The sequence below is a fragment of the Drosophila miranda genome, assembly GCF_003369915.1.
Source record: "Drosophila miranda strain MSH22 chromosome Y unlocalized genomic scaffold, D.miranda_PacBio2.1 Contig_Y2_pilon, whole genome shotgun sequence".
NCBI classification, from domain to species: Eukaryota; Metazoa; Arthropoda; class Insecta; order Diptera; family Drosophilidae; genus Drosophila; species Drosophila miranda.
In genome coordinates, this window is record NW_022881614.1 from 21,114,513 (window position 1) to 21,133,662 (window position 19,150).

The following is a 19,150-nucleotide window of genomic DNA, read 5'->3' on the forward strand; positions in this document are numbered from 1 at the left end:
GACCAACAAATTCTACGAGTCAGAGGTCGACTGCGAAATGCAATGCACCTTCCGATAAGCCAGCGACAACCAATGATCATTCCCAATCATCATCATTTTACCGATCTCGTCGTGCGTAATGCCCACCGTCTCGCACTCCACGGCGGCACCGAATTAACGCTGGCCACTATTCGACACAAATTCTGGATAGTCAACGGAAAACAAACTGTCAAACGCATTCTTCGACAATGCGTCCGATGTTTTCGTCACCGACCGAAACCAGCAGCACAATTGATGGCCGATCTTCCCCTACATAGAGTCAATCCGCCAACTCGTGCATTCATCGCCACCGGAGTGGACTATACAGGCGCGTTCGAAATTCAAGCATCCAGATTCCGTGGACACACAAACTACAAGGCGTATATCGCAGTTTTCATCTGTTTGGCTACAAAGGCAATTCATCTTGAAGCGGTCACGGGCTTAACCACCGAACACTTTCTCATGGCCCTACAACGTTTCATCGCGCGTCGGGGCTACTGTCAACACATGTATAGCGACTGCGGCACGAACTTCATTGGTGCCGACCGGGCTCTTCAAACCTGGAAAATACATTTGAAACGAGAGCTACCCACAACTGTAATACCTGCTTTAGCGGCCCGAAACGTCCAATGGCATTTTAATCCACCGCATAGTCCTAATTTCGGAGGCCTTTGGGAGGCAAATGTAAAGTCTGTCAAAACACATCTCTATCGAGCCTTTTCAGGATATAAAATGACCTACGAACAACTTGCTACCGTGCTAACACAAATTGAAGCCTGTTTAAATTCCAGGCCATTATGTCCACTAAGCGCGGAGCCGGAGGACCTAGCTGTCCTCACCCCGGCACATTTTCTTATTGGAGATTCATTATTAGCTCCGCCGGATGTAACGACAAGGGATGTTCCACTCACAGTCCAATTTCTGGAAGGACAGAAAATGATCCGGCAATTTTGGAAGCGTTGGAGTTCGGATTGGCTATCACATCTTCAAGCCCGTCCAAAGTGGCGACATGAAACCGACAATCTACAAGTCAGCGATCTAGTAATTGTCAAGGATGACCGACTGCCACCCAACGAGTGGAAACTGGGAAGGATAATAGAAGTTCACCCTGGAGCTGACAGTTTAGTCAGAGTCGCAACTGTTAAAACAGCATCAGGCGTATACAAACGATCGGTCTCTAAACTATGTCGGCTACCGTTGCCACAGACCTCAGAATAATCCTACCACCGTTGCTAGCTCTATTCGACCATACATGTACCATAACGAACACTTTATTTATTCACAGAGCATTCACATGTGACATCCTTTGGTTTCTAATACTGGTCCCAGTATTGGGGGCGGCATGGACGGTTTTCTAACTTTTAACTTTTAACTTATCTTTTTCCGTCTTTAATCTAAGTACCATTATTAACAGATAATTTGTTAATTTAATAAATAAATAAAATGCTGGCTATAGTAATAATACGATCCAATTCAGATTCCGCAGTCTTAGAGATATGGTCAATCTCTACAATTCTACGTTTTTGGTTTTCTCATATCTTTAAAATTGTGTAAGCCACAGATTTTCGTCCTTTGTGGGGGCGGAAGTGGGCGGGGCGAAGTTTTGAAATATTTTTGTAGCAGTAACATATCACAGAAGTCTGGATCCAAAACATCGTTGCTCTAGCTCTTATAGTCTTTGAGCACTAGGCGCTGAAGGGGACGGACAGACGGACGGACGGACAGACGGACAGACGGACGGACGGACAGACAGACATGGCTCAATCGACTCGGCCATTGATGCTGATCAAGAATATATATACTTTATGGGGTCGGAAACGATTCCTTCTGGACGTTACACACATCCACTTTTACCACAAATCTAATATACCCCAATACTCATTTTGAGTATCGGGTATAAAAAACCCAAAAACGAAGAAAACTTTTTGGTATTTTTAGACAAAGAAACGGAAAAAAGACGAGAAGAAAATCCACCAAGCACACATGTTTGAAAATATCAAAAAAGATGAAAACTAGAAGAAGCAGAAAGGAAAAACTAAAGGAAACGAAATGTGAAATAAACCAGAAGCCTCTTCCTGGAAAATGAACCGTCGCGGCAGTGTTTAGTGGGTTTTGAAGTCCTCGAGGATCGAGGTATTTTTCGCATAGGCCAGTAGTTGCTGTGGCGTCCTCTTGGAGGCATCTTCCAGTGATGCCAGCACTGGGGCGCCCAGGTACTTCCTCCTTGCCCTTAAGAGAGCAGGACAGTTGCAGATGAGATGTTCCAGGGTTTCGGTTGCCCCAGGTTCGTCACATTTCCTACAACTGTCTCTGTTTGTGATGCCTAGCTTTGTTGCATGCGCCGCAGCCAGGCAATGGCCCGTTAATATTCCCACTAATAATCTGCAGTCCTTCCGTGGTAGGTGCAGCAGGTAGTGGCTGAGTTTGTCATTGCGTTCCTTGCACATGATTTTCGAGGTTCTGCAGGCGGTGGTACTCCTCCACCTACATTCGGTTTGTGATCCGGCCTGCTTTTCTAGATCGCTTTGCAGCGTTCTGAGGGAGACAGGCACGTTCTCGGTTCTCGTATTCGCCAGCCCGACGCCTTCCTTAGCTAGTACGTCCGCCGTCTCGCCCTTCGATGCCCTGGTGGCTGGGAATCCAGTAGATCCGCACTGACTTTGTCGTGCTTAGGGTATCTAGTGCCTCCCTGCTCGCCAAGACATTTCTGGAACTGACTGCGGACGACTGCATGGATCTTATCGCCGCTTGGCTGTCGACGAATAGGTTGACCGCATCGTGTGATCTTTCAGTGAGAAGAGCGACTTCCGCTGCTTTCCTGATGGCAAAAACCTCTGCCTGGAATATGCTACAATGGTCCGGTAGCTTATATGACAGCCTTATCTCAGGGTCTGTACAGTATAGGCCCGCTCCTACTCCTCCGTCCATCTTGGAGCCGTCCGTATATATATTGAGGTGCTCCGTTTGGTCTCTTCCGATTTTCCAGTCTTCAGGTCCCAAGGATGCAGTTGTTTTTACGTCGAGGCATGTTTGGGGGGTCATGTAATCAGTTTATCTGTTCATTTCCCTTCCAATTGAACTATGCCCGTATTCTTGTGGCGACATATTTTCTGAAGCGATGAGGCGTTGTGCTGCCTTTCCTGCAGTCAGACGGGCGTGGATGTCTAGGGGTTCGATTCCAAGTAGGGTTTCGAGTGCTTTTGTTGGGGTTGACCTCAGCGCCCCTGTAATACAGAGCAAAGCCTGTCGCTGAGTCCTTTCCATAAGCTTATGATACGTTTTCTTTCCAGTAGCTTGCCACCGCACTAAGACTCCATACAGCAGAGTTGGTCGCACCACCGAGATGTAAATCCAATGCATCAGAGCCGGAGATAGGCCCCATGTTCTGCTGAGCATCTTCTTGGATGCATAAAGCGCATGGTGGCCTTCTTCACCCTTTCCAATACATTGGGTTTCCATGCCAGTTTACTATCCAGTACTGTGCCCAGGTATTTGACTTGTGTTTTTGGGGTTAGCATAGTTTGATTGATCTTCGGGGGGGTCCATATCGGTACCTTGTACCTCTTGGTAAAGAAGATGAGGTCCGTCTTGTCCGCGTTGATACTGAGTCCTACTTCTTCCGCCCACTCGCGTATCTCCCTGAGTGTTCGTTGCATTAGTGAGCTGAGGGTCGATGGGCAAACACCCGTAATAAGTATGCTTATGTCGTCCGCATAAGCTGTTATTATTGGGGCCTTCCTTTCGTATCTCTTGATGAGGTCGTCGACCACCAGATTCCACAGGAGGGGCGACAGGACTACACCCTGGGGTGTGCCTCTGTGTGCCTCTTTCACCATGGAAGCGGTGCCCCACTCTGATTGCACCCGTCTGCAACCTAGGAGGTTCCTTATCCACAGGTTGATTGCTGGGTGTGTATTAGTTGCTACCAGGCAATTTGTTATTGCTTCCGTAGCCACGTTGTTGAATGCTCCGGAGATGTCCACGAATACTCCCAGTGCATACTCTTTATTGTGAAGGGCTTTCTCAATGGTAGCTACTACCGAATGTAGTGCGGTCTCCACCGATTTCCCTTTAGTATAGGCATGCTGGTTGGTTGACATCAGTCCCCCTACCTCATTTCTGATGTGTAAGTCCAGCAGCTTTTCTAGCGTTTTTAATATAAAGGAGGTAAGGCTTATCGGTCTATAGTCCTTGGGACTCGCATGGCTGCACTTTCCTGCCTTTGGGAGGAAGACAACTCTCGAGGTTCTCCATTGGATAGGGATATAGCCAGTACTTATACAAGCTGTGAATATTGCGGAGAGCCATGGGGTAATCGCCTCTTTGGTCACCTGCATCATGGCTGGGAATATCCCGTCAAGTCCTGGTGCTTTTGTGCCCGCAAAGGAGTCTATTGCCCAGTGGATTCGCTTGGTGGTTAACAAATCTGTTGGGGGGTGTTGTTCCTCGGTTGCTAGGTCCCGGTGCTCTTTGGCATCAGCGACCTCGGTGCAACCAGGGAAATGTTCCTCCATTAGTGCTGTTAGGGCTTCGTCACTGCCCTCTGTCCACTGTCCGTCATCTAGCTTTAATTGGCTTTGTATGGTAGGCTGCTTAGAGAGCAGCTTCCGTAGCCGTGCGGTTTCTGGTACTTTCTCGATGTTGGAGCAGAAGGTCCTCCACGAGTTCCGTTGTGCTTTACGTATTTCCTTCTTGTAGCTCCTGAGTAGGAGTCTGTATTCCTCATAGACGATCCCTTCGTTCGCTTGTTTGGCGATCTTAAAGAATTCCTTGAGGTTGTCCCTTTGAAGAGAGAGATCCCGGCTCCACCAGAGTGGCTTGGACCTCTTCTTCGTCCTCGAGGGTTTGCACGATGTGTGGTAGGCGTCCAGCAACGCGTTGGATAGGGTCTCTAGAGACTTTTCTATGTCCTCCGCAGATTTCACTGTGCCCGGACTCGCGAGCTTCGAAGTAACTGTCTTTTTAAACTTTTCCCAGTTTGTATTCCGGGGGTTTCTATAGACTATTACCTTCGAAGAATGTTTGAAGTCGCACTTAAACTGAATGTACTTGTGATCTGAGAAGGAGGGTCTTTCAAGGACCCTCCAGCTAGATACCGTAGTACTGTTTCCCGTTGCTAGTGTTAGGTCTAGCACGTTGGATGAAGTCGGACCCACGAAGGTGTGCTCCTCCCCGACGTTTGCTATATATAGATTAGTATAAAGTATAAAGTCTAAGAGTGACTCACCTCTGTCATTGATGTCGGTGCTTCCCCACACATTGTGGTGGGCATTGGCATCCGTCCCGATGACGAGTTGATAGTTTTTGGTGCCGGCTTCTGTCACCAGGCTCCTGAGTTCGTCGGGTGGTGCGGGTCTGTCGTGAGCCATGTAGCAGGAAGCCACCAGAAGGCGCTTTTCCTCGCTTTCCAGCATCACAACCGTCAGGTCATCCGTGCTGTAATGAGACATAAGGTAAGCATGGATTCCCTTTCGTACGAGTACGACGGTTCTGTTCCTGCTTACCGATGTTGCGTAGAACAGTTTGTGATTTGAGGACTTTAGTCCGGCCACTGAATTGCCTGTCGCAATCCAGGGCTCCTGGACTAGAGCTATGTCGGCGAGCCCTTGCTCCATGGCGATGAGGAGCTCCGCCGACGCTACCTTGCTTTTATGCAAGTTTAGCTGCAGCACACTCAGCATGGGTGGCTGGCTCACTTGCATCCGACGGGTTGACTACTAACGTCAGGTCACCGTCTTCCTCGTCTTCGTCCTCAAGCGCAAGACCCTGGGCGGCCTCCACGATGGACTCGAGACCTAAGTCCTTTTCCACCTCGCATACCTGCAGGGTATGCGCGTCCTTGTCCTCAGGGTGGCGCTTTTTGAGGCGCAGGTAGACGCTACCCATGCCCCACGCCATCTTCCCGAACTTGGGATACAGCAGATCCTCTGCCTCCTTGTTTATTTGGAGGATCACACATTGGCCCCCCTCGTTGGGTAGTGGGCTACCAATGTGTAGGATCCTCCAATCGGTCGTTGGCACGTCCGCGTTTTGCCGCTGAAGGAGCTTCAGCGCTCGGTCTCCCTGGATTGTGATGGGGAAGAGTACCTTCGCCTTAGGCTTGGACGGGATAAGCTCCCGGTCCACAACCTCCAGCTTGGCCCCCTCCCACATCGCCTCCAGTTGGCAGACCGTACGCGTCAGCCACCTTAGGGTTGGATCGTCGTTGCACTTTAGGATCTTAACCCCATTTAGCCACCCAGCACCATCGAACGTGGGCATAGGGGCCGCGGGGTCTTCTTCCATGTGTGCAAACAGTGCGTCGACGAGACGCGCGTGCACAAGCTTCCACTGTGCCGCTGACATCTTGCCGTTTTCCTCGCTCCGGTCGATGAGTGCCACGATCAAATGTCGTTTGGTCACATCGCTGACCTTCGCGTTCGATTTCGATGGCTTCTTGGCCACTTTCGGTGGAGGGGCTGCACTCTTGGGCCCGCGTTGCCGCTTGCTCGCCGGAGTGTCTTTAATGGCACTCTCAGTCGAGCGTTGCCTCTTGGTGGCCATCATCTCCTCCACCTTATTGGCATATTCGCCATTCGACGCCCTCTACTCGCTGCTCGGCCCAGGCTAGCTTGACCTTCTCCTCCTGGGAGATGTCTACTTTACCTTGCAGCCGGCTTTTGATATTGAGGGCCGCTTTGTATTGTGCTTTGGCCTTCATCCCCTCCTTGGAACGCTTCGGCCCTTCCCTACGCAGGGAGCTGGTGCCTGGTTCCGGTGAGCGGAGAAAGCTCTCTTCCTCCGTCCTGCTCATAGAGAGCACGCTCTCCAGATCCGTGTCTGTGTCGACTACGGCATCTGTGCGGCTCAACTTGCAGGCTGCGGAGTGAGTTGTTTTTGTTGTTGTTGTTGTGGCAGTAGCTTTACAACTGACTTGGCCTGCTCCCGCCAAGTCTGAGGTGTGACCGCTGGCGACACGCAGAGAGGATTGCTCCTCCCCGTGCCCGCCGGTGGTAGCAGTCACGCTTCCCACCGACGTTTGGGTTGACATCCCAACCCGTGCTTTCTCCTTCTTCGCCTCCATATTTGGCCCGAGGGTCCATACTGGTTAATATTTTTCGGGGGGACCACCCCCTAGCGTTTTAGGCCTGACCGCCAGGCACCTCTAGCCATGGCCCTGGTTCGGTTCCCCCGACTTTGAATCGGGAAGACGCCGGACCATAGCCTTAGCTAGACACTGCATTACCCCGGACAGAGCAAGCGACAGTGCATTACCCTTGTCCCGGGTAATGCAGTGTCCATTGCCCAGCCGGCACCCTCGTGGAGGGTTCAGCTAGAGGATTTTCGCCAGCCCTTGTTTGCGCTTGCTCTTTGAAGACCTTTTGCGTGAACTCTGACACTTTTTGAGGCTGTCATCTCGCGTCAAATTGCGACTGTCTGAGCCAACACAGACCCACAGACTTTCAAACCAAAGACAATCGATCGTCGTGCGATATTTACGACCTATTGAGGCACATTGAAGAGAGCTTAAAGTACAAAAAACTACACTCATATTTGTCAGTGTTGGCGCTTTGTGTTTTCGGCATGACTTTTGGCGAAAAATCGAATCGATTAGTCATGCCAAGTCCTCAAGTCCCATTGCCTTTCGTGGCGTATTTTCAGTCGGAGTTTTGAGTGGTTTTTGTTAGAAAAAGTGAATGACTTGTGGAGCACAAATGGACACAAATCACAATTCATTTGGCATTTTCCAATGCGATTTCTTTGACTCGAATTTAAGACACTTTTGCCCAAGCTGATGATGATGTTGGCCCAACTTTTGCTGGCCTTTTTCGCTGCTGTTGTTGTTTGCTGGCCCAAAGGCAAAGCTAATTCAATTTTCATATCTCGAAGCCAAAGGAAAACGAAACGAATCGCGAAAACTATAATAACAATCTGTTCTGAAACTGAAACAGAAATCATATGGAAGGGGCACAGCCAGAAATAAACATAAATTTAATGGCAGACTCGCAAAAACGTTGGGGCGGAAGGGTCTAGAGGCTGGACAGGCGGCCAGACACAACAGAACCGCATAAAAAACGTGACTTTTTCATAAAATCAGCAACAAAAATGTATGTTATTGTATGTCTGATGAATACAGTGTACGCTGTACAGTATGTTCATGTTTTAATCGAAAAAAAAACCTATCGAATAAAACGCGATTTAATTATGTGATTGCGTGTTTGATTCGATTGAATGCCAATCAGATCCATTAGCAGCTCCAGATATCAAATGGCAGCCACTGTAAATTCGGAAGACTTTTTCCAAAAACAAACGTGATGATGACTCCGGTCCAGCGGGCTCTAGTTTCGGTTTTTACCTTAAATTGTCAGGTAATGTATGACTTAAAAAAAAACAAGTGCTCGACTTCAAAGCATTTATTGGACTGGTCGCAGCCAGAGATAGCAAAACTCCCCGACTCCACCGTCGAGCCGATCTTGAATGCGCAGAGAGCAGTACAAGAGCGCGGCGTGTGAGAGCAAAAGCTCTGCTCACAACATCGCACCCGCTACGATAGGGTAATTACGATCGTCTGCTGCAACATTCCGGCCCCGTTGAAGACCTCCGGTGCTTCAACCGTCCATTGGCAGTTTTGCCAATTTGTGTATGGGGCGTTTAATTACGCCCGCGGGTGTTCGCACCTCGGCGACGCGCACTCTCCCATCTTCTCCCTTGATTGCGGCCACCACTCGTCCTGTGGTCCACTTCTGTGGCGGTGTGTTGTCCTCGTGGACGAGCACTAGACAGCCAATGTCCAAGTCTGGCCCTTTGGTAGCCCACTGGTGACGCTTCTGCAGGCTGACCAGGTAGTCCTTGGACCAGCCCTGCCAAAACTGCTGCTTGAGCGCTGACAGCATTCGCCACCGCTTCAAGTACGCGAAGCTTCCCCTGCTGCATCTGTCGTCGTGATCTGATTCGGGCGGCAGCGAAAGAAGCGGCTGCCCGATCAGCAGGTGCCCTGGCGTTAGCGCTTCTCCATCGCTGGGATCGTTGCCTGGGGACGCGATTGGCCGGGAGTTGAGAAGACCCTCTACCTCTACCAGGGCGGTCCACAGCTCGTCCGCGGTGAGCTTGGCGTTGCCCACTCCGCGTACCAACCTCTGCTTGGCTGATTTGACGGCTGCCTCCCACAATCCGCCGAAGTGTGGTGCTCTCGGTGGTATGAAACACCACTCGACGCCTTGGCGCGCTGCGTACGCCTTGAGCCGGTCCTGGTCCCTCTGGTACGCTTGATGCAGCTCGTTCAGCACCTTGCTCGCGCCCACGAAGTTGGTGGCGTTGTCGCTGTACACCTTCTCCGGAAGGCCTCTTCTCCCGATGAACCTTTTAAAAACAGATAAAAAACTATCAGTGGACAAATCTGATACAAGCTCCAGGTGAACAGCCTTTGATACAAAGCAGACGAAGACGGCTACATATGTCTTAATAGGGGGCCTGCCGCGAATCTTGAGAGACACGTAGAATGGGCCGCAGAAATCTACCCCACAAATCAAAAAGGGCCGAGCTCTTCGCACTCTATCAGCTGGCAGGTTTCCCATGATCTGTCCCTGTAGGACTGGCTTGTATCGGAAGCAGTGCACACAATTTCTCAGGATCCTTGTACATGCTTCTCGAGCATTGATTAGCCATATCTGCTGCCTTAGCAACGAAACCATGACTTTGGCGCCTGCATGGTAGTGAGTCCGATGCAAATTGCGAAGATAAAGCGTCACGAACTGCGACTTTTGCGACAGCAGCAGAGGAAATTTGGCGTCATACGGAATCTCTGCGTTGAGCAACCTTCCTCCCACTCGAATCAGTCGCAGCGTTACTCCGTCGAGTTCGCTCGTATGTATGAACGGGTTTAGTCGTTGAAGATGCGGTGACAGGATTTCCGACCTCGCTAGCTTGTGGAATTCTGGTCCCAACTCGTGTCTTTGGACTACTTCTACCAGCCTTAGAAATGAGACCTTAAGTTCTTTGGCTGACAGAACGACCTCTCGACTACGCTTGCTTCCTTGTAGGAACCGGTTTACATATGCCATAATCCGAAGCAAATTCTTAAAGGAAGAGCATCTTTCAATCAACTCGATGAAATCATTGGCCTGACACTTTGCCACTGAATGTGTTGCCAAACACTTCTTGTTTTCCGACCGTTCCATTTCTGGGGACAACTCAACCTGATGTAGACATTGCCACTCCTCAGAATTCCTGAGCAGAAATTGGGGACCCTCAGTCCACAATGAGCACGTTACACCGTCTACGTCTGTGCCACGTGACACCAAATCGGCTGGGTTTTGCTCAGTAGGAACGTGCCGCCAAGTCACACCGCTTGACGATTCCTGGATTTCAGCAACCCTATTGGCCACAAACGTTGCGAGCGTGGCTGGATCCCTTTCCAGCCAGTACAAGGTGACTTGGGAGTCCGACCAAAAGTACACACTTTCGATCATGAACTTGTCCAGGAGCGGTTTTACTTGAGCCCATAAAGTGGATAACAGGAGTGCTGCGCACAATTCGAGTCTTGGAATCGATTTCGTTTTGAGAGGAGCTACTCGAGACTTTGCGGTAAGAAGCTTAGACACGACATTTTTACCATCACTGGTACGGATGTAAATGCAGCATCCGTACGCTTCACCTGATGCGTCTGCGAATCCGTGAATCTGAACGCTTTTATGCGTGGGAAGGCCAATGTAGCGAGGTATGGTTATCTTGTCTAATTCAAACAAATTTTGCTTGAAGTGGTTCCAACTCGTGTGCAAACTCATGGGAACCGACTCGTCCCAATCCAACTTTTGCCGCCACAATTTCTGCAGCAATATTTTTGCCCTCGTTATTAAGGGACATAATAACCCTAATGGGTCGAACAATCGGGACGCAACTGACAAAATGTTTCGTTTTGTAGGGGTCAATGAATCAAATGAGTCATCTAAATGATAATGGAACAAATCATTTTGCGGATTCCATCTAATTCCGAGCGTTTTAACAGACGACGAAGGATCAAACTGCAGCGATTTCTCCTGGCCACTATCGGACAGCAGCTGGGGATGATTTGACGCCCACTTGGCCAACTTAAAACCCGCGGATTCTAAGACCTCACACACTTCCAGCCGAATACGTTCTAAATCTTCCAGACTGTTTGCTCCAGTAAGCATATCATCGACGTAAAAGTCACTTTTTATGACTTCTGATGCAATAGGATGGGACTCAGCATAAACGTCTGCCAATTCAACGAGACAGCGGATGGCCAGAAATGAAGCTGAGGCTGTCCCATAAGTAACCGTATTCAGGCGATACGTTTGAACATCTACATTTGCCTTATCCCTCCACAGAATCAATTGGAAATTTCGGTCTTCTTCGGCGACCTGAACTTGCCTATACATTTTGGAGATGTCAGCTGTGAGCGCAAAACGATTTAATCGAAATCGGGCAAGAGTTGCGTAAAGCTCCCTCTGAATAGTTGCACCCACCATCAAAGTCTCATTTAATGAGATTGAAGTCGATGTTTTGCTCGATGCATCGAAAACGACGCGTAGCTTGGTGGTTTTACTATCAGGTCTCAGGACACATTGATGTGGAATGTAGTAATGGCGTCCTGGAGGAGTGTCTGGAAGCAATGACATGTGGCCAAGGATGAGATACTCTTTCATAAACTCCATATACAGATCATGCAAATACTGATCTCGTGCAAGTCTGCGTTCTAGGGATAGAAAGCGGCGTTTTGCCGTCTCGAACGAGAAACCCAACACGTTGGGATTTATTTTAAATGGCAGCCCCACTTCAAAACGACCCGATTCGAGCCTGCGTAAAGTCTGCTTAAAGTTTTGTTCGCAAGCCAATTGTTCAGCTGTATATACAGCCTTCGACTTCTCTGGGACCTGTTCCAATTCCCAAAAGCGCTCCACCAGAGAGTCGAGAGAACAATGATCGCTACCAACAGCGATATTGCATACAGCATCCTGTGCTGATGCCTTATATTTTCCTGATACAATCCATCCCAACAATGTTTTCTGGATTGTTGGATGTTCGGAACTTGCCTTTAATTGGCCTACACACATTAACTCAAAAAAGGTTTCTGCCCCTATCAATAAGTCAACCTTAGCAGGCTTGTAAAACTGCGGGTCTGCCATCTGCAGGTTTGCTGGTATCTTCCATTGGGCGAAATTGACAACATGATCGGGTTGGTATGTGGAAATCGACCTTAACACCCAAAAATCGGAATCAAAGTTGTGATCGTTGATACGAGATTGGACAGAAGTATGAATCTTGTGCTTTATGACGGACGAGTTTTTTCCAACAGTTGTGATATTAAGGCACGACTCATCACGGCGCAATCGTAAGCGCTGGGCTAGATCCTCGGATATAAAATTAATTTGGGAGCCGGAATCTAGAAGTGCACGTGCATACTGAAATTGTCCGGACCGATCTTGCACCTTTACAACAGCGGTAGCAAGAATAACCTGGTCAGCACTAGCAACGTGACTAGAATAAGCTGTCTGAGGCTCAGACGATGACGAATGTTCTACTGGCACAGAACTAGGCCCATTTTGCTGTGGCTCAACCCCGTATCGATGAAGCAGAGTGTTATGGGGCTTAGAGCACACTCGACATTTTGCTGTCTTGCACCTCGTCACTGTATGACCTGGCTTCAAACAATTTATGCACAGTCGGAGTTGCTTGGTGATATCGAACCGTTGAAGAACAGGAAGAGCACTAAACGATTGACAATTGCTTATGGTATGATTCCCCGCGTGGCAATAGCTACATTTCGAATCAGCTCGCCTATCCGTCTTTGCACATGAAAATGACGATTTAGTGGGTCCTTTACTTGTCTCTTGTTTAGTTTTACCCTTATTCCGTGTTGACTCTTCGGCAGCTAGATGCTGATAGCGCCGATTCAGCTGGGCTGCGCACTCGGACCAAGACGGTAGTTTATCGTAATCCAGTTGCTCTTCGAACCGAGACTTCGTTGTGGGATCTACTTTAGACAGCGCTATGTGAATTAGCATCGCGCTATTTATGTCTTTTTCACTTCCTAACGACTGCAGAGAAGAATATATGGCTGACACCGTGTTAATGAGGGACCTAAGGCATGAAGCAGAAGCTTTTGTTGTGCTGGGAATGTCAAACAACTGCGAAACAGTATCAGAAAAGATCAAATATTTTTTGTCGTAAACCTCCTTCAAACTATCAAGAGCCTTCTCATAATTGTCTGCAGAGATCTGAAACGCCTTCACTGTTCCCAATGCATCGTCAACGAGACACGACAGTAAGTGGTTGAATTTTTCCACATTTGATAATATTGGGTCGTTATGCACCAAACTCTCGAAAAGGCTTATAAAGTTTTTAAATTCAGAATGTTTTCCACTAAACTTGGGGAGATTCATTTTAGGCAGATGTGATGAATGACGCTGGCTACTCCTATCCCTCCTCTGTATTCGCTGAGTTTCGGGTTCTTTAAGTGCAGACATGTACAGAGCCTTTGTGGTAACACACATATCCTCGACCGATGCTCGTAGATCGTTGTTGGGATTTAAACAATCCACGTCTGCCTGTATATCCATCAACTTTTCACAATAATTTTCGATCAGCTCGAGTCTGCATTTAATTTGAAGAGAGTCGAACGAAATAGTTTTTTCTTCAAAGGCCGTTCTCACACGCCTTAGATCGCCCATCACCCTATCGTGTCTTTGCATTGCTGTTGCTAACTTTTGCAGGACTTTTGGACCCCCTCCTTCTTTTGAACCTCCTTCCCTGGTAACAATTTCCCTTTCCTTTTCACTCATTCTGGCGCTTTCTCTTACTTCAAGAGGGTCGGAAAGTAATGCACTGGGTTTAGACAATGGTTAACCAAAATACTGTAGGGTATGCAAAAACTATGAAAGAACGCGAAATTTCCACAAAAAACTATGTATCGGCTTCAAAGGGTTAACGCAGCGAAACAAACACAAATTATGCTGCCAATGCACACAACCAAACGCAGCCAAATTATGCACAATTTGGCGCAACGATAGCGTTACCGAAGTAAAGGCAGCACCAATAAGCGGTACTTCGCAAAAGAGAATTGAAAACAGCGGCAATGACCGGAGCGTCTGATTAGCAAGTACCGTAAGCCCTCATCAATTTGCACTTTTCTTCAATCCACCAATATTCCGCATATAATATGCTGGCTGTTCACTTTGGTTTATTTTATTACTTTGTGTTTTATTTAATTGGTATTCCAATTCAACGAGGTGCCAATGAAATTGAGATCAGTGGCCAAATAGAGAAACACAGCGCACAAAATGGTGGCTTGGTTCTAGCACTCAATTTTTTTCGCACTAAATACCTGAGAATTCGGCATAGATTAGCCGAACACTTTCCTTTTTTGTTGAGTAAAGATGAATCCAATTTGTCGCACAAAACCAGCCAGCTAGAGCTCTATTCGCAACAGAACAAAAAAAACCAATGACTTGTGCCGAGACAACGAAGATGCACTGTAGGTCACTGGTTTGTCGTGCGAATTTCCACGAAATGCTGGATGCCGATGTCCCTGCTCGGGCGCCAATGTAAATTCGGAAGACTTTTTCCAAAAACAAACGTGATGATGACTCCGGTCCAGCGGGCTCTAGTTTCGGTTTTTACCTTAAATTGTCAGGTAATGTATGACTAAAAAAAAACAAGTGCTCGACTTCAAAGCATTTATTGGACTGGTCGCAGCCAGAGATAGCAAAACTCCCCGACTCCACCGTCGAGCCGATCTTGAATGCGCAGAGAGCAGTACAAGAGCGCGGCGTGTGAGAGCAAAAGCTCTGCTCACAACATCGCACACGCTACGATAGGGTAATTACGATCGTCTGCTGCAACAGCCACTGTAAGTACAGTGATGAGCCGCACTGTATGGCACCAGCACGGGGCATGTGGCCTAGACCTTGCATTAGAACGAAAAAAAAGGCTTAATTTGCATTAATTATACCCGATACTCAAAATGAGTATTGGGGTATATTAGATTTGTGGTAAAAGTGTATGTGTGTAACGTCCAAAAGGAATCGTTTCCGACCCCATAAAGTATATATATTCTTGATCAGCATCAATAGCCGAGTCGATTGAGCCATGTCTGTCTGTCCGTCTGTCCGTCCCCTTCAGCGCCTAGTGCTCAAAGACTATAAGAGCGAGAGCAACGATGTTTTGGATCCAGACTTCTGTAATATGTCACTGCTACAAGAATATTTCAAAACTTTTCCCCGCCCACTTCCGCCCCCACAAAGGGCGAAAATCTGTGGCATCCACAATTTCGACGATACGAGAAAACTAAAAACGCAGAATCGTAGAAGAGGACTATATCTTCTAGAGTGCAAAATCTGAACCAGATCGTATAATTATTATAGCCAGAATCAAGAAAACAATTTCATTTTTTCTCGCCCTGTCTCTCTCTAACACACACGTAGCATAGCCGGCTTTGCTTAGAGTAAAACATTAGCGCCTAGATCTCAGAGACTATAAAAGCTAGAGCAACCAAATTTGGTATCCACACTCCTAATATATCGGACCGAGGCGAGTTTGTTTCAAAATTTCGTCACACCCCCTTCCGCCCCCGCAAAGGATGAAAATCTGGGGATATTCACAAATCTCAGAGACTATTAAGGCTAGAGTAACCAAATTTGGTATCCGCACTCCTGTTAGATCTCACTATAAAACTTATATCTCAAAATTTCGCCCCACTCCCTTCCGCCCACACAAAGGACGAAAATCTGTTGCATCCACAATATTGAGGATACGAGAAAACTAAAAACGTAGAATCATAGATAATGACCATGTCTATCAGATTGCTGAATCTGAATCAGATCAGATCATTTTTATAGCCAAAAGGAACAAATCAATTTGCACTGGCTACGCAGCACCCGACGTCACGCTCAGACTGATTTTCTGTCTCTCTCGCACGCACTCCTTGTCGTGTCGTTTAATATTAGCGGCATCTGCCGGAGGAGAGCCATACTGACTTAGTATCGGGTATAACTGTAGAGTTGCGGTCTCCGCAGCAACTCACAACGTTCCCCCTCATTTTAAACACGATTTGTGGAAGTCTTAATCCCCTTTTTACCCCAAAATTATTTTACACCATTTTGTTGGGTTTTCCGTTTTCATTGAACATTATTTTGGTTGATTTTTCCATTATTATTTAACAGTTCATTAGACCCGAAGCTTTAATTGATTTTTGGTTCATTGCGTTTCTGTGCATAAAACAGTTAATTGAAGAAACATTTTATTTCACAAATTTGCTAGCATTAAATCCTATCAACGATTTATTTGGCACTCTCAAAAATTATTTGAAAGTATTTTGATGTTTATTTTAAAATAATTTTTATGAAAAATTCCTTGAGATTTATCTGCTTAATGACTCAGGGAATGGTTTTTTATACCCGATACTCAAAATGAGTATTGTGGTATATTAGATTTGTGGTAAAAGTGGATGTGTGTAACGTCCAGAAGGAATCGTTTCCGACCCCATAAAGTATATATATTCTTGATCAGCATCAATAGCAGAGTCGATTGAGCCATGTCTGTCTGTCCGTCTGTCCGTCTGTCCGTCCGTCCGTCTGTCCGTCTGTCCGTCCGTCCGTCTGTCCGTCCCCTTCAGCGCCTAATGCTCAAAGGCTATAAGAGCTAGAGCAACGATGTTTTGGATCCAGACTTCTGTGATATGTCACTGCTACAAAAATATTTCAAACCTTCGCCCCGCCCACTCCCGCCCCCACAAAGGACGAAAATCTGTGGCATCCACATTTTTAAAGATACGATAAAACCAAAAACGCAGAATCGTAGAGGATGACTATATGTTCTAGAGTGTGAAATCTCAACCAGATCGTATAATTATTATAGACAGAATCAAGAAAACAATTTCATTCTTTCTCGCTCTGTCTCTCTCTAACACACAGGTTTCATGGTCGGCTTTGCCAATTGCAAAATATGAGTTCAAGGATCTCAGAACCTATAAGAGCCAGAGCAACCAAATTTGGTATCCACACTCCTGTGATATCGGACCTTGACCGTTTCGTGTCCAAATTTCGCCACCCCCCCTTCCGCCCACGCAAAGGACGAAAATCTGGGGCATCCACAAATCTCAGAGACTATTAAGGCTAGAGTACCCAAATTTGGTATCCGCACTTCTGTTAGATCTCACTATAAAACGTATATCTCAGAATTTCGCCCCACCCCCTTCCGCCCCCACAAAGGACGAAAATCTGTTGCATCCACAATATTGCAGATTCGAGAAAACTAAAAACGCAGAATCATAGATAATGACCATATCTATCAGACTGCTGAATCTGGATCAGATCGGATCATTTTTATACTAAAAAGGAACAAATCAATTTGCACTGGCTACGCAGCGCCCGACGTCACGCTCAGACTGATTTTCTGTCTCTCTCGCACGCACTCTTTATCGTGTCGTTTAATATTAGCGGCGTCTGCCGGAGGAGAGCCATACTGACTAAGTATCGGGTATAACTGTAGAGTTGCGGTGTCCGCAGCAACTCACAACGTTCCCCCTCGTTTTTGTAGTTAAGAAATAAAACTCGGGACAAAAACAGGTTTTTGTTGAAAATTTAGGTGTTTAAATTATTAATTTGAGCTATTTTTGGAAAATATGATTGATTTCAAGATTGATTGATGAATTTATGAGAATTAAAAATTAACCTATTCTTTCCCTTTCAGGTTTTAGCTGGAAAATCTCCTTTAATACTTGGGTAAGTCCACAAAATCCTGAATTTAATTTTATTTACTTACAAAATCCATAAAAAAAACCCTAAAATTTGTGCTGCTATTCTGTAATATTTTCCAAAAATTCTGTATTGTTTTATATTTCGAAAAAATTTAATTTCAATTTTTTATAAACACCCTAACAATTTTTTCTTAACTCAACACTAAATTGACTTTCTCTGAGTGTGCGTTTTCTTGGCATTATAAAACAGAATTTCCGTGAAAAAAAAACCGATAAAAACCCACAAAACACCAGGAAACACAAACAATCCACAAAAGTAGGAAGAAAGACTCAAATCTCTCAAACCAAACAAAACAAAACAAAACAGTAAAAACAGAAAAAAACGGAGAAGAAACAAGACAGAGAAGAACTTTAGTATATAAACACCTTTCGGTAGTTCCAGCTGATGATGCGACGACAGTCGTTGTTGTTGTTGCTGCTGTGCTGCTGTATTTGAATTGTTGTTGGCTGTTTGTTGTTTCTTTGCGTTTTCGTTTTCTTTCTTCGTTTTTTTTTTTTGTTGTATGTTAAATTGTATTTGTTAATTTATTTTGTTTGCTGCTGTACGAAACACGCGCGAGTTGAAGTTGTGGCTTTTAGTGTTGCAAGCAGCTTCTGAACATGACGTCATTAAAATGCCGGTACAACAATGGGGCAGGCAGGCTTTTTGCGTGGGACTTTCCTTGTGCCTTCGTGCCTTCTTTCCTATTCCTTCTCTCTATTTGCTGTCACACACACACTGGCTCAGGATCTGACAGTGGCACACACGCAAACACAACACACCGACACGCGTAGAGACGGCGGTGGCACAATCACACACGCGTCGTGTCGTTGTATTTAGGATTCGTTTAAGAAAACAAATATTCCAGCACTCAATTTGCACTTCAATCGCGTTCTTTTCTTTAGCTTTTCGTTGCCTTTTGGTGGTAAAAGCGCGCGCTTTCTTGAATGTTGCACAATTGCCGGATTTTGCAGCTTTCGAAATTGTTATAATTTTTGTTGTAATTTTTTTAAAATATATTTTTGCCTTCTTTTTTTTCTTGTTGACTGTTTTAATGCGGCGTTTTCACAAATTGTTCAATAGGCTATGCGCGCTGCTTGCTGTCTGGTTTTGCTGTGTTGTATCTTGAACTCTGGCTGCGGCACACTGCACTCTTCGACGCTTCGGAACAGACAAACTGTAAATTCCTCCCAACCAACGGCCTCAGCGACAGGTAACGACAAGCAGCGGCAGGAAAACGAAACGAAACCGAAGAGAGCCAACGAGCAAACGAGCGAGCGAGCGCGTGCTTTGGCTCTCTCTCTCTCTCTCAGAAAAATACCTGACTCATGCTAGAAATTTCCCCTCTCTGTCGCTCTGCCGCTGTGCCGCTACGGGGTCTCTTATTGGATTATTAC

At 46.6% G+C, this 19,150-nt stretch overlaps 1 protein-coding gene across 2 annotated transcripts in view; it reads right to left on the reverse strand.

Moving 5' to 3' along the window:
• LOC117192404 (protein muscleblind-like) overlaps positions 1-18,947 on the reverse strand; it is a 105,516-nt gene extending 86,569 nt beyond the window's left edge. The window contains exon 1 of one of the 2 annotated variants that reach the window (XM_033397079.1): positions 18,140-18,947. The gene's annotated coding sequence lies outside the window, so the exon portion shown is untranslated. The remainder of the gene's footprint in view (positions 1-18,139) is intronic. The other variant, XM_033397080.1, reaches the window with a different exon arrangement.
• Positions 18,948-19,150: the final 203 nt, after the last annotated feature.